Source organism: Terrapene carolina, unplaced genomic scaffold (assembly GCF_002925995.2).
Source record: "Terrapene carolina triunguis isolate 2854851 unplaced genomic scaffold, T_m_triunguis-2.0 Scaffold148, whole genome shotgun sequence".
In the NCBI taxonomy this organism is placed as follows: Eukaryota; Metazoa; Chordata; order Testudines; family Emydidae; genus Terrapene; species Terrapene triunguis.
Window position 1 is genome coordinate 5146663 of NW_020664499.1, and position 24215 is coordinate 5170877.

Sequence of the window (24215 nt, forward strand, 5' to 3'; positions counted from 1 at the left end):
TCAGTCAGGTTCAAGTAAGCTCTTTCACCTTGCTTGGAAGCATCACGTAGTACTGGCTGTTGCACATTGTTCAGTCTCTCAATAACCAGCAGAAGAGGTCAAGTCAGTTTCAGTACCAAGAGATATATGGGAACCTAACTTAGAGTCAGTTCCTAAATATAAGAGTGGCCTTGATTTAAGTAGTCTTTACAGAGCATGAGTGTCTCTATTCAACAGGGGTATCTGGTTACTTTACATCAATCCCATTGGGAAAAGAGTTATAATTTTAAAACAATATGGAATCCAATGAGCAACTAGGGGAATTTATATGGCTATTCCTATACTTGTTTCTGGCTGCAGAGTATTACAAGGTTTTCTAAATTCTTTCTTTTTTGGAACAAAGGTGAAGTGGCTTGGAATGCTATCTTTATGGCAGCAACAGTTCTCTGCCTGCTTTCAGAACTTTGCTTCCCTAGGCATGCCGAAGGAATCTGAGAATTTGCCTAAGGTGATTTTGAAGTTCTAAGGATTGGTAAAAAGGGAAATTGCACATTGATCCCCTTTTAATGTTGAAAAACAGAACAGAATCCCTTTTTATTGAAATATAAATGTGTTAACATTTTGAAATTGTAGCCCTAAATTGTTAAATTGCAAAATAACTCTCTCTTCACAAATATTAGAATTTACAAATTCTTTCAAAATCACCAGCGCTGCATGTAATCATCTACTTAGCAATATTTAAGTACTCTAATCTCTTTATGGTTTTTTTTAAATCGCTAAATGTTATTATTCCATAGATTTATTTGCTTTCCCAGTAGACTACCTCTAAATCCTGTTTAATATGAGTTAAAATCTGTAGTCTTGACAGGTATGGTTTTCTCATCAACTGCTTGAAAAGCATAGTGTTCTCACTAAAGTGCCGATGCAGCAGTAATGCGTTCAGAAGGCCTTACAGCAAAGTTTGCCACCTTGCAGTAGTTCATAGCAATAAAAGCTTAGTTTTTACCTCTGTGATTGGTGAGATCCCTGGATCCTGAAGGCAGCGGCGTATAGTGTGTCTCGGGGGAAACTGAGGCAGCGTCACTGGAGGAGGCCTGTGTGATAAAACAAATATTATCAATACTCTAAAAGGAAAGTCTATGACTAAACAAAGATGCAAGATGAGCTATGTGATGTGATTACAGATGCACAGAGTTGACAGTCATATACAACACTGATAAATAATCACGGGGGGAAACGTAAGGATTTTAAATGTTGTTCCCAGTCCTCAAAAGGAAGTAGTATCCATAACTTTTCCTACAGTGATACTAGAATAGTGTCACTAAACAAATATTCGAACGCACATCGCAGCTTTAGAAAATGATACTTCCACTAAATCTTTTGACAACATTAAAGATGTCATTGTTAGTTCAATACGAGTTCATTTGCTTGTATGAAAGTCATCAGTCAGCAGATTCTTTCAGCAGGATAGGAAGGTAGATTTCATTATTACCTCCTTTTTAAAAATAAAAACAAATACATTTTGCACTACTCATTGCCTCACTGGGAAGATAAATGGTTATGTCACAAATGAAAATGCTCATAATGCACTGTGCAAAAGAAATTAAATAGAATATACAGCTGTAAGGAAAAATAACCTGTATCAAAAGTTTGAGACATTTGAGAAGCCTGATTTGACCAAAAAAACAAACAAACATATTTAGTACAGGGGAGAGACAAAAACAACCCTATGCAACACAATCCCAAACTTTCCCCACAATAAAGAAGAATTCCAGATCTTATGCCTTTGTCTGTTATCCAAAGGAAATATAGAGGTGTTTCAAATCCAGGGCAAAATACATTTTATCCAGTGAGATGGGTTGCCTCCGAAGGGAATATTATAAAGACCTGGCATTATAAAGACCAGAACAAGGCTCTATTTATGCTTTTGAGTTACAGGACAGCAATGTTATTTTATTGGAATGAGATCTTAAAGCAAAAGATAGGTCTTATTTGTGAACATGTATCATTCCCATAGAGTATTCCTTAAAAAGACAGCTTTTTTTCTCATTTAAAAAAGTGTTATTTCACAGACACAGATTGCAAAACATGTGTTAAAACGTACGGGTTTTCTTTAGTGCCCTCTTCCCACAGTGCATGGGGAGGATCCGATTCGTGCTGCCACCTGGCAAATCCTAGGATTAGACATTTGCAAAGACATGGGATTCCCCCCGCTGCCAGCAGGAGGTGAGATTACATAATGACGGGGGAAGGAAAGTCCGTGCAAAGTGGCGGGAGGGAGATGCAAAGGAACAGGCCAACCTGCTGCACGACCTCAGCACTGGCCCTGCCCCAGGTCCCAGCATCGGGTCCCTTCTTCAGAGAATCCCAGGTGTAAAGAGCAAGTGGTACAGTCCCGGTTTCAAGTGCAAGCGCCCAGCTCAGTTGACCGTGCTGCTTCGGCTCCTGGCAGCATAGTAGCAGCACTTAGTGTTCACATGCAGTTGTTAATCTCCAGGGCTTTCATGTCCTTTCCAGGCTAGTTAATGTGGGAGAAATGAAGCACTTAGTTTTCACCACACTGTTTTTCCTACTGCCGCAACCTACTCATCTAGATACAAAAATCAGACTGATGACTTTTAGAGAAGATAAAACAAAGGGGAAGAAATGCAACCATTAAGCTATTTCTTAAATCCAGTGACAATGTATTGGATGGGTCATGAGACAAGAGTAGTCACAGTCTACCGCGTAATGTTTCCCAAGCACCCATTGACATGAGTGCTACTAATAAATCAAAGTAATACTAGTAACCGTCACTGTTTATTTGTAATGGTTTTGTAATCACTCAAACACTGTTTGACTCAGACTTTCTAATTGGACAGATATTTAAAAAAATAATTTACAAAGGTTGATGAGAATATAAATGTTAATGTAAAATGGGACTATAATGTTTTGGCTCAGCAGGTCTTCAAACATTTGGAAACACTGATTCCATTTTTTTAAAAGGTTTCCAGGAATTAAACTATGATTGACACTGGTTTAGAAATAGTAATGATAAAAATAAAAATAAGGAATACATATTCTGTTTGAAGTCTATGAATATTTAGAAACCCTTTTTAGTGTCATTCTTCTTGGACTTTTGTAGATGCTAATACAGTTTAAAAGGTAAGTGACTCAGTGGATTAGCATACTAGCCTTTCACCTCTGGAGACCCATTTGTAGTTTTCACACAAGGTCATATGTTGGAATGATTTTTGCAGTCACGGCTTGGTCCCTATCAGAAATCTAGCCACATCACTAAAACATTTCACTATTTAGCACAAAGGACATCTTACGACAAATATAGGACTCCTGAAATAGCAAGGACGTTACAGATCATGACAGGGATTCTATAGCTAATTCTTGCACAGCTTCTTCTCCCACTGCCTCCTGCAGTTCAGTACTATTATACCCTCCGACTTCATGAATACAAAGCTGAAAAGGCCACAGGTAGAGGCCACATCCTCAGCTGGTGACCAGTGTAGCTGCATTGACTTCATTTGAAATATGCCAATTTACACCAGTTGAAGATACAGACAAAAGAGTTCAGACCTGTGAGATGTTCAATGCCCTCCAACTCTAAATAAAGACAATGTGAGCTGAAGGCATTTACCACCTCACAGGATCAGGCCTCCAAATTGACAGGCCACTAATGTATGCAATAAGTCCCAAATACGAAGTACAGAGCATGTGTCCACTATGCTCTATTGTTTTATCTTGGCCAGTTAGCACTGGGTAAGATGAGGATAACTGTGATTATAATGTATTTAACATAAGATCTTTTCCCCAAAGTCTCTCCAAAAGCTCAAAACGGAGGAGGCCTCATATTATACATTCTAGATGTTATCTGTCTATTCAAGTACTCATATTTGGGACTCCGATAATAGTGAAGGTTTCTCTTTGGTACTTTTAATCTCAATTTAGGCTGTTGACAGTTTGATGATAGCTTTTCCTAAAATTACTGGAAGAAACTGCCTTTTCAGCAAATACCACTGACTGAGCAAAATTCAAGAGCTTCTAAAAAGGATATTGTAGTGAAGGGGCAATTTAGCTTTATTTCCAATTTTAGGAAAAGCAAGAAGAGGAAGATTTTTTATTAGCATGTTGCTGCTGTTTTATGTACAGTATGCAATTCCCTGTCAAGTATACAACAGTTTTTATTACTTTTCTGCTAAGTGTATAGTTACTAAAGCTTTAACTCCATGGAATACCATATAGGGATCGGACCGTTTTGCACAAATGTCAACTGAGTGAAAATCCTGTATCAAGTTTTTGTGTAAGCCTGTGTGCTAGTAGAAGGAAGCCGCAAATTCTCTTCTTAATGTTTACTGAGAGGGTGTCCTAAACTATTTTCCAAAGTGACTTGTGTAGATTTATTATTCTTAGTATTCATAAAAATATTTTGATGGTGATAGCATTGACATATGAGAGTTCTGTCTTCAGATAGTTCTGCTATTTGCACATGAAGTTCTAGTTACAGTGCAAAAGTGACCTTGAATGGACATAACTTACAAATAGCTTAAAGGGAAAAAATGGGTGAAGAAGTGAGATTTTCTGTCTACTGGGAACATGTCAAAGAGTTCAATAAGAATGTTCCAACAGGTCACAATGATAATCTGTACCTTAGTATCTGCAAGATACTACTAAAGTACAATGCATAAATTCAAAGCATGTGAGTAGTTTAAATGATGTAAATGGGATTACTCAGGTGCTTAAAGTCATGCACATGCTTAAGCACCCTGCCAAATCAGGGTCTAAACTGTTCTTTAGGAATATCCTCCAGGGTTCTGTTGGAGTAAGAACTGTAAAACTCAACTCTAAATAAACAAAATAGAAGACAAAAGTCTACTGGGTTTTCAATTCAATACCTTTGCCAAAGCTACAGACTACCTATAAAGCTGAAATAATAAAAAGCATACCCATAAATAAAAATAGTTTTGATCATTTTAATTAGAACAATGGCAATTGCTTATGAAATTTTATATTCTGTTGAATTGTTTGGTCTGCTTTATGTGCTATACTGCTGTATCCCAGTGAGACCTGTTAATATTAGGTATTTTTCCACTTGCTGCAGATAGTGACCATTCCTATCCTAGCACTTCTCTATTTTCTATCTTGAAATATTTACCCTTGAGATATGAGAAATCATCTTCATTTCTATGACATGTCATAAATTCTTCACACACACACACACACGCTCACCAATAACTGTAATAGTCACTAATACATTGTATCTGACAAGTTTTATAACACAGGAAGAAGAGCAAGTTGGCATCCTCTCTTAAAAGAATTCAATGGCTATAGAGAGCACTTACGAAAAGACATGGTTTATTAAGATCATTTTGCTAACTGCACAAGAAACTGATTTCCCCAGCTGAATACATTAAACTCAAGCATACTTTTCATGGATATTATTGACAGTAATGTTAGCAGGCATTTTCTGGACATTAGCAGAGCAGATCCAACAGAGAGATGGTGGAGAGCATTGGCATGTTTAGAAATGAGATGGGGTAGCTACCAAATTCTTCCACTATATATATATATATATATATATATATATAAAAGTCTAGAAGCTATAAATCTAACAATGTAGTTAAACAAATACTCTAAAAGAAAACAATTCCACAATGCACTCACAATCACTCAGCTCTTATTGTGTACTTATGCCACACTTGCTCATCCTAAAATGAGATATTGAATATAGTGTACAAAAGTTGGAAACAGTGCTGTCTAGTTTCAGCAGCCTGTACTTTTTGTCTTATAAAGGAGGAAGGTGTGGGAGGGGGGAAGGGGAGAATCTAGCCTTTATCCTTCTCAAGAATAAATAGGAGTTGCTATATAGCTTGCCATATTAATACATATCAAGATATATAAATAGACCTTGATATCTCTCTTCCTCTCATGTAAATACAAACATGCACACATACTCAGGTCAGGGTGATAAACCTCACAAATATGTGAACTATATGTCACTGACATTTACCCATCTATATGTGAGAAAAATATGAACCGAGCAAAGATTTAGGAAAATGGCATGACCTGACAAGTAGTATCAGAATGGCTAGTTATCAGTAATAAAACTGGAAAAGGTTATAAGAATTAAGAGTGTAGGATTTAATAAGAAATACTGGATATAGGCCAAAATTACTCTTGCATATATAATTTGCATGTCAGTTCAGTAATTTTTTAAGCATTTGGGGATGCTTAAAGGCTCTTTCTATCCATTGCAGTGTGTTTTTCCCCCTCAGACTGAATCTTCTGCATTTTAATGGCACACTACAAGGCCCATCTTTTTAAAAAGACTGTTGAAGCGAACATTATTCAGGATAATGTATAGAGGAAGTGTGGCCTTTGTTTTCTATTTGTGTTGCATGATTATCTACCATTCTTGTGTTTTGTGGGGTTGCTGTTTATTTTCATACACTGACTCATTTAACAAGGCTGGTCAAATTCATCTACTGTATCAGAACGGTGCCTTTTGTCATTTTATAAATTTATATTTAAATGAAAATGAAAATAAAAATTTAAGATAGTACTACAGTGTCATCATCAACCCAATAATATCTATATCATCAAATGCAAAGCTCAAGTGCATTAAAGAAATCCTGTTAGTTTCTATGACTTTCCATTGCATCCACTACAAAAAAAAAAAAAAAAAAAAAAAGAAAAAAAAAACAAAAAATTACTACATTACCCAGTTTCTGTAGTTATTAAACAGTTTCTCCCAAAATGTCTATGACAATACGATACTGGGAATAATGATTCTGACGTCCTCTGTAAAGTACTTTGAGATTTACTGATGCTAGCGCTATAGTAGAGCTAGGCATCATAATTAATTAATTTATTTATTATATGATATTTTATGATAGTATATTATATTATTATGAGTAGGGATCAACTCATTTTCTTTTAAAGTCCTTTTCTTTCCTCTTTCAGTTTTAAGATTTCTGTTGTAAATATACTTAAATATTGTACTCAATGCTTGACAATGTAATGTTTTAACAGATATACTATTTTAAAATCTTTATTATTACTACTGCTATTATTATTGCCTACATAAACATTTGTTTACTTTGTTGGAGTCATACTGGCACAGAGACGGTTTCTTACCATACATTTGTACAATATCAAGCACCATAGAGCCCTGATATTAGTTGGGGAGTGGGGAGAGCTCCAGCTACTACTATATCACAAAAAATTAACACTGAGTCCTTAAGTATTCCACATAACAAGTAATGAGGCACACCAAGAAGATAAAAATTTCTTAAAACTGTTATATTGGGGGATTTATTTATTTTTTGCCATAAACTTTAATATTAACTCGGGAAATATACTGAAAAGTTGACAGCTTTATTTCTCAACTTGAAAGAAGAAGAAAGAATTAAGGAGACTTTAAGAACTGACAAGGTTGGGCTTATCAGAGCTCCTACTATTTAAGGCAGACTAGGGAAGGTCTTGTTCAGGACCACTCTACTGTGAACTAGGTTAGAGGTCAGAGAAAGGTCAAACAACTGCCATGACTGATACCAAGACCCTGTTATGTTTCAGAGAAGCCAACAGGTGGCATGGCATGACTACACAGGGAAGTTTGCTTTCCTTAATGACATAGGAAATATTTTTCATGTTGAACTTGTAACTGCAGATCCCACTTCGGGGGATTTGTGTTGGTAAATTTGTAGCATAAATTAGAGTCATTTTAATTACGAAGAAATACCAGCTGCATGGCATTATCACAAGTTGCCTGATCTTTCCAGGCTTAATGAGATGACCTGCTTACCCCACATAAAAATAGTGACTTGTTTCAAAATCTGTTTTTAGACATTTGACCACGGTAGGGAACAAACAGCAGATGAGTACTGTCCTGGGGGGGGGGGGGGGGGAGGGGGGGAGAACTGCATTGCCCGGTTTATAAGTCTTAAGAATGCTCATGTTCTAAGCAAACTGTGCTTGTGATATTTTGCTGAGTGTTACTGAAAGTGAGGATATTTTTAACATGACTCTTGCAAATAGGGACTCAGGTTGTTGGTTGCTTTTTTTTTAATTCTTTTAATTAAAAATAGCAACTATGAAAATGTTCCATTAGAGTGACATGCAGCCCGACTGCTCTTAGCTAGTACACTATTTTAGTCTATAATTACAAGTATCATATTACTAGGAATTAAATTTAAAATGTAGGGAAAGGGTCTACCAATTTGGTGGTATTATTAATAATGAGCAGAATCCATGAGACAAGAAAGAAGGGCAGATGTCAGTACGATAAAGATTTACTCTGCTTCACTTTATTCTTGTATAGCAACCTGAAACTTTCATTAAGAAAGCTTGAACCACATCAAAAGTCAAGGCTTTTTCAGACCGGTAGGTGAATCTATAGTCACTTCTATAATGATGTGAAGAAAGAGTTACAACCTTCACATGTACTGAAGTGAAGTAAAGTACAAAAGACAAAAACTAAAGGAGCAACACTTTTGCACCATCCAAGAGGTAAAGGAATCAACTATACTTTGACAGATGGCTACCAAAGCTTCTGAAAATATTGGCACCTAATTAAACTAAAAATAAAATAGGATATGTGTATGTTTATTTCCTGAATTCCCTATGCACAGGGGTAAAACCAAGATTTGGACAGTACTGCAAAATCTTGTTCCACATAGTGGCCGGATATATTGTACATCTACCACATTCAACCCAATTTATAGAGACCAATGGTTAAAGAAAACATAAATAGTCTTGTTATTCTTGGAAATCAATCATTTTTCTTCAAATGCTGGTGGAAGTAAAGAGCGGACTCTAATTCAGCTCAGACAGGCCCCTTTTGAATCATGGTTTGAGAAATACCAAAAATTAAATAATTCTGCCATCCAAATTAAATATAGCTACTGATTTTTTTTCTTTTAAAACTTGAATACTTGAATAATTAAACATTTATCCAATATTTATTTCAATGGTAGAAGAAAATATTGCAACATTTCAGACATTCTTCAGTTTAATGAATAGTACAAGTGTCTCACTTATAATCAAGAGTGCAAGGTGGAGCTTCACAAATATCTCTTCTGGAGAGTTTTATCAGGTTGCTTTCAGATTTGATGCTATTAATAAAAATAGGCTGATTTATTGTGGTTGTTGGAAGTCAAAAAGAACAGTGATCTTCTGATTTGGGGTCGGCATCACAGCTCTGATAACCTATAGCCAGAAAAGTAACGCTTTCATTTATTTAAATAAATGCAGGGCTTAACAAAACTTATGGCATCTGAAAATGCATTTTCCTCATTTTCATGTATTGGAGACAATCACTTAGAAACCACATCTGAATTTGCTATAAGTTTTGGTTTCCTAATACAAAAATTACAAGGTTACGGTAGGTTGGGTATAACTGGATCAAAAATGTAAATGAACATAAGAGAATTCTTATTCATTTAGGCTTAATTGAGTGTAATTGATATCTCTGGTGTGCTGCCAAATCTAACTATTGTGAATAGTACCTAATGTATGGACATTATTTTTGGACTATTGAATGCCAGAAAATAATGAGCTGGCATTCAGCTTTGGTGAATCAGACCCTGAATTTTCATCTAAGAGCAGTTTTGAATTATTACTGGAGATAAGGTGTAAATGTGCAAGGGAATTTTATCCATGTTTCTTCCATGAATCATAAATGAGGGAAAAATTATAGTCTAAATTGCACTTAAAAGGAATAAAGTCTTTTCATGTCATACATGATTTATCAAAATGATCTCATTTTAAGGGTACTGTGGTGTATCTTGATTAATAACATTAGTAAGCATGATGAATAGCCTCTTTAATGGTAACGCAGAATTTATTGGCAAAATCCCTACTACTACCAAAAAGGGTGGGAAGTAAAATATGCAGTGGATAGTTACTTGCAGATACAGCTTAAGTAAACTCTCTCCATGGTATTTTGCACTGAGAGGCCCTTTGATATTTGTTCACTTGAATTTATGTGTTGGCAGTGGACAAACAATTTATCGTCAACCCCGTTTTCAAAATGAATAATGAATTTTACATTCTATGGCAGCTCAAACCACTAAGCAAGTCAATTGGTTACCAGTTCACTGCAAAACAAGTTGAACTGTGAACGTACTGTAAAAGTATGTAGTGCATTAAGGTCTTTCAAGCTACCTCTGGAAAAGGGTATATTACCTTTCAAGACCATTGGTCCTTTCCCCTCATGACCTATTTCAATATCCTCTTCACATTTTGCTTTAATATCCTAAATACTTCCCTCTCGTATTGCTCCCTCTCCGCTTTTTTTAAGCTGCTCCAGTCTGCCCTAACTAATTTCCTTTTGGGCTGATAGATCAGAAGCCTTCCTACCACTGTTCCTTTTAGACCTGTGAAGCCCTCCTCGTAATCCCGCTGCTTGTCCACAATTAATCTTTCCAGTTGCCACATTATTAACACTACCACCCACAGACAGAGGATGCCTGAGCCTGGCTGGATACTAGCTCCCCACTGGAGCATCAAAGATGTCAATCACACGCTAGTCAGAAAGTTGCCTGCTGTCAACATCAGAGGTTTTCATCCTCTCCTACCCACTGATCAAACATTTTTCCTCAGAAGATTAATTCAAAGTCTCCACCCATTTCCTCCCATATCCTCTTTCCCTTTTAGGTTTACTCAATGATCCATCTTCTGTATGAAAAAGGAAGCAGTGAATAATAGAAATCTTTTCAAAACAAAAGTTAGGCAAAAGTAAATTTAAATCCCAGATGTTGTCAACCTTTTTTTCCCATTTAAACACCTTAAAGCAGCCTGGATTACGCCTAGCCTGAAATGACTTTCTTTGATCAAAGGCCCCAAGACTACACAAATATAATCACAAGGCAGTGACTGCTTCTAAGCAGCCTGAATTGATTTCTTTTACTGTAACATATAGTACATGTATAACAACAGTGCATTTGTTTCCTTGACTTTCAAGACCTCTTTTTCAACTTATAACATATTATCACTTGAAGCCAAGTATTTTAGGAATTATATTTAGCACTGATTTTTTTTTTCAAACGATGGTGAACTGCCAGAAGAAACTGACTTTGATATGTTGGGTTAAAGATATTTGTTTTTAAGATTTTTAAAAAAGTATCTATAATTGACGGCAGAAGCAGCTGGGGGAGACTCTGCTAGTCAGATCGAGTTTAAGTGAGTGGGCTGGGGAGGAAGGAAGAAGAGCCCTCAGCATGGTAATCTCCTCCGTGATAATAGACCAGATTCTAATATTTTCACTCATGCTAAGTGACTCCTTACTCCTCCATTAGTTCAGTACCATTCAACATAATGAATAATAGAATCTGATCCTAAAGGAAGCACCAGAGCTACAAGTTCCAGCAGCACAGTGTTGTCTGTTACTGGGAAAGGTACAGATATGAGAAATTAAATACAGTAAAATGGTATGGTAGAAAGCAGACCCATTTATATAATCCAGTATGAAGCGTATCCATTGCAAAACCTGATTTTGGATTTTTAAATAAGAATAATTGATTTGAGATGGCTTCACAGGACAAAATTGTACTTTTAAAGCATACTGGTACCCACAGGAGATAGATCTGAGGTTAGAGTAATTACGAAATTGACATACTAATTCAAGTGATCAGATTAGCACTTGCCAATAGTTGGCAAAATAAACTCAAGTTGTGGTTCAATGATTTTCAACTAAATGGCAGAGAAAATAAAACCAAACAATCAAACTATAAATTCTCCTGGATTCTTAATTCTCCCAAGATTGTCATTAAGTAAACCAGGAAAATATCCCACCAGTGGCAAGTATTTAGTGGCCCAAATACACAATAGACTTGCAGAGCATGCTGATCTTGAGTTGCTCTTCCAAGTTTGGCAAAATGTAGTCCTTGCAAGAAATGTTTAAGTGTGTGACACGCTAAGATGTTTTATGTTGTCTTAGACTTCCTATTAATGTTCCTGTTTATGTTCCTGTAAAGGAAGCTGAGAATGCAGCCTATGTTCTGCTTTCATTTTATTTATGCCATGCATATATGCACACACACACGAAAAATTCTAGCGGTGTGTCTTAAAGTATCAGAGGGGGGAAAAAACTAAACAGTACAAAAAAATAAGCCTTTGTGAACAACTGTGCAAGTCTTATACAATTATTCCTTGAGATGTCATGTAAAGAGAACCACAAATGCACTTCTAGATGGACAGATGCAGGCTCCTCTCAAGAGCATTAAGCCTGTGCTCCCAATTTATTGTTAACTTAATTCCACGTTTATTACATTTCGTTCATTGCATTACATCATGCAACCATCTCTCAGGACTTAAAGAACAACATTCAGTCCTTTGTAAAAATTCATCATAAATCAGAAAGAAGTTGCAAAAAGATTGGTAAGTTTCAAATGTGCATGTAAATAAATTAAGAATGTGTAAGATTTCAGTATCTCTGAATTCCATTCATTTTCCATAATGTTTGGCCTTTGTACCCTTCACCCACTATATCACATCTACAGATGGCTGGCCAAATTCTTCCATCAGATGTTTATGTCCAAATCCCAATGAAGTAGATGGGACTTACATGCACTGAGACACAACTTGGGAGAGGGTATAGTGTCACCTCTATACTTTGTTTATGTTGGTACATACATCCTTAATCCACTATAAATTGTTTTTGCACTATTGTCATATGAAAACAGCCAACCCAAAATACATTGCATTACATTCGGTATTGCACCATACAGCCATTTGCAAAGTGCTTTATCTGAACTCCAGGGCTTAGCCAGCAGGAGGTGCTCGGCAACAAGACACCTAAAGAGCAATTTCATTTTCTGAATGTAAGTCCAATAGTTGCAAATAATGCTTAATCTTCAGGAATCTGTGAGCTAGGGTACTTCTAATATAGACTCAGATAATGGTGCATAGTACCATATAGACTATACAGACACATATATACATATTTACACATGCATATGTATTGTACATATACAAATAAACATTTACACATATACAGTGGAATCCTCTACTTATGTTAACAGAACTTCAATATATGCAATGGTTCACTATTACCAGCACTGTAGTGGGCACCGGTCAGTGCACTGAAGAAATCAAAGACCATCAGTCTATCTGTCTATAGATGGATTTCACTGTATTTGAGTTCAGTATAAGTGAATTCCTTTGGATACCATAAATATATCACATTTTAGTCTTTGAAATACAGGAGGTCTATAAACTCTTAAATTCCCTTGCCCACTTGATTTCCAGGGGTCATCAGATGTCAACTTAGAACCAGCAAGGAAAATTGCTTTCATGGCTATTCCACAGAAGAGGACATATAACACACTACCATCTTTTCAGAACATATACAGGCAATGGCAATCTGAGAAGAGGGGAACTGGGTATATTACTGTATACAACAGACCTAAGTCCAGTAATTTGCAATATCAAAGAGTTAGCTTTGCTTTTCAGTTTATGATGCCATGCTTTCTCACTTTGCAAATTAATGATTTTTTTCCTTTTGACATATGAATGATAAAAGATTAATCTACGTGAAAATTAAAGCCTGACCCTACAGGTTAAAGGTTAACATTAGTTTTGTAACTATTATTCAGCTATGTTGCTCTCCTTGCTTAACAGACATGGGAATTAAAAATTTGGGAAGGTTAAAAAATGCTTTTAAGTAGTCTTCCTACAGGCATGTGGGAAGAAAACTGAGTTGGAGCTAAGCTTCTTGTCAGACAGCTTAGTCAGCAGAAGGGGGTGCTATAGTGCAACCTATTTAAGATGCAAATAGAGTAACTTTTGTAACAGCAGATTAAAGCAAGCATTTTATTCACTTGGCATGCCCACAGCGTACTGAACGTTGGAATCAGGCTTGTCACTGCACACCGCAGGTTATTAATAGCGCTCAGAACAGTGTTGCTAAATGTGCAAGTTAAAAAAGCAAATAAACAAAAATGGATTTATCTGTGGTATTTGTTCTCTGGCAGAATTCAGCAAGGCCCTGCCTTGCACAGAAGATTTGTTAATTCAAGACCACAGAGGCTCAAAGATTTTCCTTTTTTCATGCATCTGATTGACAACCACCTACTGCAGTCAAAAGTTCTTCTAGTATAAGTGAGCTATAAACCTAGCATTTTGGAGAGAGACAGTGATTATTTTCAACCTAACCAAGCACATTTAAAAAGAGGGCAAGTTGGAGAGAATCTATGGAACATGACAACTGCTTTCTAATGGGTCTTCTTGGATTCTGTTGCTCTGGTGAACTACCAGCATGTGAGAAAAGACAAAATCTAAGGCTTCTGCAGGACCAAATCAACACATCGCACTGTGGCTTTACACTTTATTTTCCTACATTGGCAGGTGTTAGACCAGCAAGTGGGTTTCCTCTCCCTCTACTCAAGCCAGTTCCTGTTTTCTTCATCTCGATCTCTCGGAGACTCATCAAAACCAGGATTTAATTACATCTCAAAAAAGGGGGGGGGGAGGAAGAGTGTAAACATGACTCCTTTTTATCTCCTGATACATCTGGACAAGTAGACAATGTGCTAAAACAAAATAAATCTGCCCTGACAGTCACATCAAAGGGTTCAGCTAGGGGCTTGCAGCTACTTAAGGCACAGGAAGGTTGTTGCTAAGCATCGCTCTACAACCTTAAAGAAGAGCTTTTTTCTTTCAGAGGGAGATGAGGAAAGCTCGAGAGTGGGAACCAGACTGCAAAGGGAGATTGGGGATTTTGGAGGATTTTGGAGCTTAAAGTGAACTGTGAGAAGAAAGGGGTTTTTTGTTTTGTTTTGTTTTGCCTCTTGACACACAGTCTACTTTTTTGGGTGGAGGAGGGAGAAGGAGGAGGTAAAACATATGGATGAAACATCTTTTTAATTTTCCCCTTTGGATCAGAACAGGATATCAAAGACTTTGCCTTTTTGTCAAATCCCTGTTCTTACAGTAGTATATTTGAAAGAGAAAGACTGTGACCAAAAGCAATAGGATACAGAGCTGATTGTTATTGAAAGCATATTGCAAAATGTGTGCCTAGCCCCCATTTCATTCAAACATCAGGTAAATATACACAACTAAATATAGGAATTCAGCTGGAATGTCAATGTCTAATCATCTCACTACCCAGTAAAGGGAAACTTCGGATGCACACACATGATTTGATGCTCATTTGCTAGTAAAATCTATTCCCTATAGTGAGTGGCCTGCCTTTAAATCTTTTTGTCTCTAGCACTGAGCATTAAAGGGCTGATTTTCACATGTGTTGAGGATCCACAATTCCGAATGAAGTCAATGGGACTCAAGAGTGTGCTAAAAAAAATATATATTTTTTTTCTTTTTTATTATAACATTGGCAAAATGGGAAATTTCAATTGCACCAAGAGATTTAATAATACTCCCCTACTTACGCTGGTGGATAAAGAAACATATATTCGGTTGCAGATAGGATACCCAGCATGAAAAGTACTACCTTCAAGAAATCTTTTCAGCTTTTGTTGCTGCGTTCTGAGAAATAGAGAGAGTCAGCTATGAAAAGTTTATTAATACACTATTAAAACCAATAACAGATCCTTCCCAGTACCACTGAGAGGTAAAAATACTATAACTATCTACCTATGCCTTTAAAAAAAACATTTAAAATGTAAAAATGGTCCTCATCTCCCTTTTTATGAATTAAACAAAGAAAATTCTGAAACAGCTTCATTCCACATGCAGGGTAGCTATCAACATGAACAATTACTGAGCCTGCAATATTGCACAAATAAATAACACTTAGCATTATCTTCAGCACTATCATATTTATTAAACAGTGACTGAGGGCAGTAGTAACCATTTTTACTGTCCCATATAGCTCTTATTTTCTAATTAAACAGGAGGTTATTTCCACTGCTAACACAGCCATTTGTCTTATTTGAGTATTACATAATATTTTTTGCCAGCCAAGCCTGACTATGAAAAGGAGTGTTCTGTGTGGTGAACTGTGGCCCAAGTTGCTTTACTGTTTGGTAATCATGGAAATGGGCCATTTTCTGGTGTGTTAATAAATAAACTTTTTGCAATTTCTCCTAAAACATGATAAAGCTCATACTTTGTCCTACCCTCTAGCTTCAATACAAGGGCAATGAGCTGTATTATTAAAGATATAGGTCAAGCAAACCTGACGAATTCAATCCTGTGGGATGCTTTAGAAACTGTTGTCATATTACTGAGATCATTCTGCTGCTCCTAATTATTCCTCTTGGTTGCTTCACATTTCAAGTGATTTCTCTCACACTTATGTCAAAATTTATAAGCTGCTCTGTGTAACAACACTACATTATTTCCTCACTTGTTATGGTAATATAGAACAGAGACTAGGAGAATGCTTTAATCTATCTGACAAGGATAATGTAGTCTAGAAGCGTAATAAACTTTGTATTTTACCAAGGTTTTTTTCCTACTCAGAAACATTTCATATAGACAGACAACTTAAAAAAACCTAATTGCTACAATAACTTGAGTGCCCTCTTACCTCAGTGCATTTTTAAAAGGGAAAATGTTTCAGTGTTAAAGTGTTCATGCCAATAGCTCGTGCACCCTCCTTATTTCCAGGTGTGATTGCTATTGTGCAACATGCGGACTGTGCAATAAAACTAGTTATTATGGTGGCGACGCTATTTTCATAAGATCCATGCATTGCACAAACAGCACGCCAATACTTGCAATCAGCACAAGAGCTGAACTTCCACACTCCAGTAACACAGCTCAGTCTGACTGGCATACCATTTAAATTGCGCTAAGCAGCTGGAGATGGGCCGAAGATAAAAATCAGCTTTACACATTAATTTCCCCTTCTATAGCATTGCCCATCTCTCAAAGATGCCTACAATTTGGGGAACAGATGCCAACAGAAGAACTGATGGAGGATTTGAATTGTAAAGCTACTGGAGGGGTGCCTCACTGTGGGGGTTAGACCGAGGAGACGGAGTTTCATTAGGAGTATACTGCAGGATACTCATGGTATCCAAAAGGTCATTCACGTTGGAGAGAAATACTAACAGAGATTAAAGTTATGCACACAATCTACACTATGAGTAATTCATAAATGGCTTGCACCCATCTTGACATTTCCATGGTGTCCCCAGTTTTGTTGGGGTGACTCTACATGCTATACTTGTAGGATGTTCATAGGCCCCCAAAAGGACTTTCAGGCATCAACACATATTGCAACATTTTGGCAGAATTGTACCAAAAAAAACAACAACACACCACCAAACCAATCTCCAAACTTTTTTTCCCTTACACTATCATAATGTTATACCAGCATGTTGTAACAGCCAATTCCACTGCATCAGATAAATGTGCTAACATGGCAAGTCTAGGTGCACTGGCTGTAGTGACAATTTTTTAAAAGTAAGTTTTGATACCTGGTGATTTTTCTTCTCTGAATACCAGGCTCACCGTTCATATTGTGGTTCTTCCTTGGCTCTGCATCAGCAGAAGGCAAGATCATCTCTATCAATCACTAGGAGAGACTGGCTTCCCCTTTTGGAGTCTCCCTAGAGTGGCGCTGAACCTTTCCAGACTACTGTACCCCTTTCGGGAGTCTGATTTGTCTTGCGTACCCCAAGTTTCACCTCACTTAAAAATGACTTGCTTGCGAAGTCAGAAATAAAAATACAAAAGAGTCACACCACACTAATACTGAAATACTGCTTGCTTTCTCATTTTTACCATATAATTATAAAATAAATCAATTGGAATATAAATATTGTACTTACATTTCAGTGTGTAGTATATAGAGCAGTATAAACAAGTCATTGCCTGTATGAAATTTTAGTTTGCACTGACTTGGCTAGTGCTTTTTATGTAGCCTGTTGTAAAACGAGGCAAATATCAGGATGAGTTGATGTACACCTGTAAGACCTCTGCGTACCCCCAGGGGTATGTGTACCCCTGGTTGAGAACCACTGCCCTAGAGAGACTGTGCAGGAAGGAAAAGAATGATTCAAGATGATACACAGGATGCTGTAGCCCACATCCTGGTCTAAGGATGGAAGAATTGGGAAATTCCACCCAGAGATAGGAAAATGCATGAGGCCTAACTCCTAAGGGGGTGAACTTAAACACCAGAAAGGGGACAGAGGTACAGTCCCTTAACCTAGAGAGATTCCTACCAACAATTTGGTGAGCAGGAAGGCAGAATAGGTCTGCAGGTGCCTCTCCATCTTTGCTACGGTTGTCTCACTTTCTTTCTGTAAACAGTTCCCTTCCCAATAGTAGACTCACATGGTAATGAGTGGATAACTTTGCAAGAAATCAGCGGAAGAGATGGGGAGAAAGTGTTTTGTCAAGGATTCTTCCTCTTGATCCCCACCAGAGAACTTCAACTTTTTCAGTGGAGGAGGAAGATAAAGAATGTGTTTTTGTGACTCAAGGGATTTTCTCATATATGATTTTTGTTTTTTCCTTCTGGGATAAGAGTTCCTAGATGACCCCGAAAGCACAGACCACCAGACCTCTATATTTAACTCTGAGAAAGGGCGATAAAGTTCCAGTGGATCAGAGAAAGTTCCAGTCCAATTTTATGTTTCTGCAATGGCTGGGCAGGAGAAGAAGACGACCATCTCTATCTTCTGGACTGATGTTGAAGAGACTCTCTCCTTGTAAAAAAGGAGGGATTGAAAGGCAAAAGAGAGCCTACTTCAGAGACCGTATACCTTTCCATGTGGTGTTGCCACAACTGCTGTCAGCAGAGACACTCGAGCTGATGCCCCTTAGCTGTGAAAATGCATGGAGCAGCTGACAGAGTCTCCCTAAGAGTCCTTCACCTCTGGAAACTACTTCCTGGTTGGTCTCAAACATCTAAAATTTGCTGACCTTCAGGGCACATTACAAGGGCTAATTATTTATGCAAGCTTTTGCAAAGGAAGGGACATAGGAAATGGTGTTTATAGGGAAAGTGAATTTTGTTTGAGTTCAGCTTTTGTTATGGTTAATTATTAGAGCTGGTCAAAATTTTCCTTCAACATGGGGGAGGGAGGGGGAGGAGAGAAAGAAATTGGCCTTTTTAAATTGAACGTGTTTCACCTACAAAAATGTTTGTTTTCTTTTTAAATGAAAAACAGTCCACTTCTGAAAATAAAATAAAATAAAATAAAATGGTTTTCATTTTTGTGTGTGTCAAAAACCTCCAAAATTTCAGAAAGAAGTTTTGAAAAATATGTTTGTTTTGTATTTTATCATGGAAAATACCATTTTTAACTATCCAACTGATTACTTTTAGTGTGAAAGCTGGCAATTTTTACTTGTGTTCTGATTGTATTTTAACATTTGCAAATGTGTGCAGAGTTGTGGGTAGGTACCTTTTAAAAATAGATCCATTATTAATCAACAATTAATATATTAAGCCTTAGCTGAAGATTTCAAATCTGAAAGTCCCGAAAGATGAAGAGGCTTAGGATCCAATGCTCCAGCTTAGGCCCATCACTGTTTTAACCTTTAAAAAAAACTTCCAGAGAAATAATCAGTTGGACTCCAGGACATCCAACTCTTTCACCCATCATTCCCACCATCAAAATATATGCAATTGTTTATATACAGAACACTGAAAAATATTCAGGCCATCAAAGAAAACATTCAGGACAGTTTCACATAAGCTACTTATCATTCATGTCTGTAAAGATCCCCTGGCACTTTTTGAAACCATAAGAGCATTAACCCCATTGCCCTGTCCAAATTCTAACTCAGTTAGTTACATTTCCCCCCATAAATTTCACCTGGCATTTTCAACTGGCTATGGTATTATTTCACTTCCTATATTAAACTGTTGAGTTGTATTGCTGTGTAGTTGCTGCATTCCACTCTCAAAGAATTTCAGCAGTGGGTGAAGATACCCCTACCAACTGCTTCATAGGTCTGATGTGAGAATTCAGCAGTTAGTGTTTCCAAAGACTTTGAGATCCTTAGAGGAAAGGTGCAATGGAAAAATAAATGGTTAGCTAATTAATTTGTGCATACCATAGCAAGTCTCATATAATATTGTTCAATATATTTATTAAATAAATGCTAACATATGACTAAAATCAAGAAAACTAAGACATTCAAGAACAAATGTTTCCCCTACTCCCACTCAGCCTAGTTCATCCTGCTGCAATTTGGCTATTGAGAAAACACGGTACTCTTATATACCTAGGTATTTTACAAGAACTATGTATAAGACAGTGCATTAAGGATAGTAATGACAGCCCTAATTCTAAATTAGATATCTTTTTACAAAAATCGTGTTTCAGGTACCATTTTACCAATGACACAGCATATAGCATGCATTAGCAATGGACAGATGGAGTGGATAGTCTAGTAACACCTTTTTCCATTTCTAATTTCCTCGATTCTCATTTTTTCTTTTTAAACAGCAGTTGTAGCAATCTCATATAAATAAGCAGACATATGCAGAAAAAAATGCATATACCTATAAAGACAGACAATATATCTACTGAGACAGCAAGTTTATGTGAGCTGGATTCACTCTCACTTGAAAACAGAAGAGACTTCAAAGTAACCTACCAGATGTTTTGAAAATTATGAAAGATATCATGGATCACTAAACTTGATAGAGATGCATTTATTTTTTCATACTGGAAAAGGGGTTCAAAACCATGGGATACAGTTAGGAGCAAAATTCAAACTAGCAGTAAGCAGGGAACTCAGCCAGAACTACTTCAGACAAAGAGTAATAAACATATAAATTAAGTTACACCAAAGGAGGAATGAAGCCTAGAGTATAAAGTAAATGAGTTCAAGATATACCTACATTTTTGTTTGGAGGACAGAGGTAATTTAAAGGTGTACAATGAAAAATCAAGGACATGGAATTAAAATAATCTCAAAATTACTCTGTGATCTTGAGCCACATGGCTTTTTCCTTTTCCTAAAATGTGTTGTCTCCTTAGGCCAGTAGGGAGAAAATTAAATAATGCAGGATAATGCTTTAGTCAGTCATCATTTATGACACTGAAGTACAACTGGCCAATTACATATCAGGCTCAGATACTGTTGGGTTAATGTGAATTTACACCAGCCTATTACGACATTTATCCTGGTGAGGATCATTCAGTGTCATTGTTTGAGTATTTGTGTATTTCTATGGAGTTTGATGCTAACCTCACTCTCGCTGACCTACACCAGGAGTAAATTCCATTAAAGACAATGGTTTTACACGAGTATAGCTGGTGGAAATCAGACCAGAGTCAGGACCAATAACCCTAGATAACTTGGTGGTTGGCATAATATAAGGCCTTGATTCTGCATTTGGAAGGTAGGGGTGACAGGGTTCAGCCATGCAGTTGTCAATGCAGAATCTCTGCCTAAATGTCCTCATCTGAAAAAGTTGTTCAGTGTTGTAATGTCCACAAGACCAGCACGATACTTCCCAGCAACTTATCTTCATTCTGGGAAGTCTCAACGTCATTCACAAAACTCAGTCTCCTACAGGGCAACACAATGTGCTGTTCCCATGCAGTGGCCCACACAAAAAAAAAACAATTTCAGCTTTTAAAATTATCTCAGAATAATTTACACAAATTAAACTCCCTAGTTCCTATTTAAATGTCTTATTTGTTTTGAGAAGTGGTTTTTTTAAAAGCTGTTAGCACAGAAGTATATGGGGTTGTGTGAGGAATCAAATGTTCAGATCAGTTTTTCAGGATAGTGGATTAATTATAAAACTGCAAAATTGTGATAGAAACATAGTGAAAATAAAAGATTCTTTAATGTAATCTTAAAATAACTTGAGCAAACACTGCTTTCATATCCCTGCCTCCTTTACTGCAGTCAGACCTCTTCAATGACACACGTACAACAGATGTAAGTATCATGTCAGATAACTTAGGAAATTGAGATTTAACAGAGATTTATTCCCAGCTATATTCATTCTGAAACTTTTGGCAGAAAGAAATAAAAAGAAAGAGCCTGAAAAGCATGTAATATCATCCTGTTTTTAGCATTGGATGTGGGTCTCAATAAGAGTTTTGGCATGACTTCGGTTTTTAGGATAGATTATTTAAATCTCAACAGATGAAAAAACAAAAAAGTTTGTTTGACATCTTGACTTTTCACATCAAAACTGTTGATCACATGTTATAAGGTAATACTAAAGTGTTTGCTCTATAACTGCAAAATGTTTGTTCTGAAACTCTAACTCACCAAACTGGAAAAAAACTTCACCTGATGCAAACTGCTGGATTCCTACAGAAGGAAGGACCTACACATCAGGAAGGACTATTGAATCCAAATGGGCCACTGTGGCACAAAGACTTTGCCAATTGCTCCCCACACGCTCATCCCATCAGCCTGGATTCTAGAGAGGGGGATAAAAATCCCTGACCAGAAGGAATATGGGTCATTTTATGCTCTTTGACTCTAAGGGCTAAGATTCCTAAACATAAACAAGAGATCCCCATGCTGCTTGGCATGGGTCAGCCCTAATTGCAGCATGATGAAGAAAGGGATCTGACAAACATCTGCCATGTGTGGTTCATTCTCTCTCTCATTCTTTCTCCAGTGGGTGAACTGTATGTACACTAAGGTGTTTTGTTTTGGTAGGGTTTGGGTTTTCTTAAATGTACCCACTGCTGTGTGTCTGTTAGTGAAGGAAAGGTCAAATATGTATGCTTTGCACTTGGAATGGAGACACCAGATCTAGAATCACTCTAGTCATTTCAAATTGAGACACAGGAAGAATTGGGTATATTTCCATTACTGCTATTGTGAGAACTTACATCACATACAGAGCTATTCCTATCTCAGTGCACAGGGAGTTATGCATTCATAATCAGGGGAGTAGCTTGCACAGATCCAGACAAAACTGGTTTGACCTATGCTGGTGCTTGTGAGGCTCACTTGGTTAAGACTTTATTTTCCCAACTTTTTTCTTGCTCTCTGCCTTAGGGGCAGTAGCTGAGCTAGACAGACCCATTTTAAAGGATTTTTTTTAGATCCATTATCTTGATCTTCCCATTTTTCAAACTGCCTCTGCTCCCTGGATGCTGAAAACGTTTCTATTCCCTTGTACCACATGGCTCTGATCACAGTTGCCGAATCCTCTGCTGTATGTAGATTAATGAAAGAAGCGAATGTGGATCATTTTGCAGTGTATTCTGTTAATACACTGAGTATAAATACAAACAGATTTGAAGAAGATACAGTCAACATGATATTGTAACACTTAACATGTGAAATGAAACACTAATTCCATATCAAGCTTGGAAAAAGGTATTCATTTCAACACATTTTAAAAGCCATATTTTCCAGTCCTTTTTTTCTGTGCACTCACACCTGTCAGAAGTGAAGAGCCACAGATACCTGAACCACAGGTGAAAAAAAGCCTTTTCCTAGAAGAAAACCAGAAGGATCCACCCTTACTTCTAAAGAATGTCTCTCATCAGGTTCTTGCCAGTTAGTTGAGACAAAGGATACAGCCTCAAGTTAAATCAAGTTAAATTAAAATACAGATAATTGTCAGGGCTGGTGCTTGGGCAGCCTAGCCTAGGGGTTAGAGTCAGGTACACATCAAGGTTCCTGGAGCCAATTACCAGGATTCAGGCCTGGTGGAATACCAGGAGATCAGAACTGAGACACAAACTGGAGAGCAGGGATCAAGAGCCAGTTACCAGGAATCAGGCCAAGTTAGGATACCAGGAGGTCAGGATCAGGTGACAGAAGCAGAGGGCAGGAACCAGGAGGCAGTTAAGAAGAGTCAAGCCAAGTCAGGAACAGGTAATTACCAGGCAAAGTGGTCTCTGGCAGAGTGAAGCCCCATTGTATAGACAACTTCCTGTTTCCTCCTCTGGCTTAAATGGGGGCTGCAGCCCAGTTAGGAGCCTTGCTGCTCTTCCAATCAGAATGTAGGGGCGGGGCTTGTGCTCCAGTTGGGCTTTATGGACCCGGGTCCCAGATACTGTCTGTGCCTGGGTGGGAGGGGCACTGGAATGTGATGACTCCCAGAACTCCTGTGGGACTGGTCAATACTTATTAACAGGTCCCCCATATCACAGGGAAGCATGCCTTAGTCTCTTTTTCCCCTACCACTAAAGCCAATGATGTCTTCTTAAATCCTTCTTTTCCCACAACAGGAGAAGGGATTTTTGCAGATCCCTACATACTCTTACAAGGAGACAATCTCATATGAAGTCTTGTACTCATAAGATTTTTCGCTTTTGCAGAATAGAGAGATCTGGATACATTTCTAGACATTGGGATGTTCGTCCAAACAGAACCCAAGA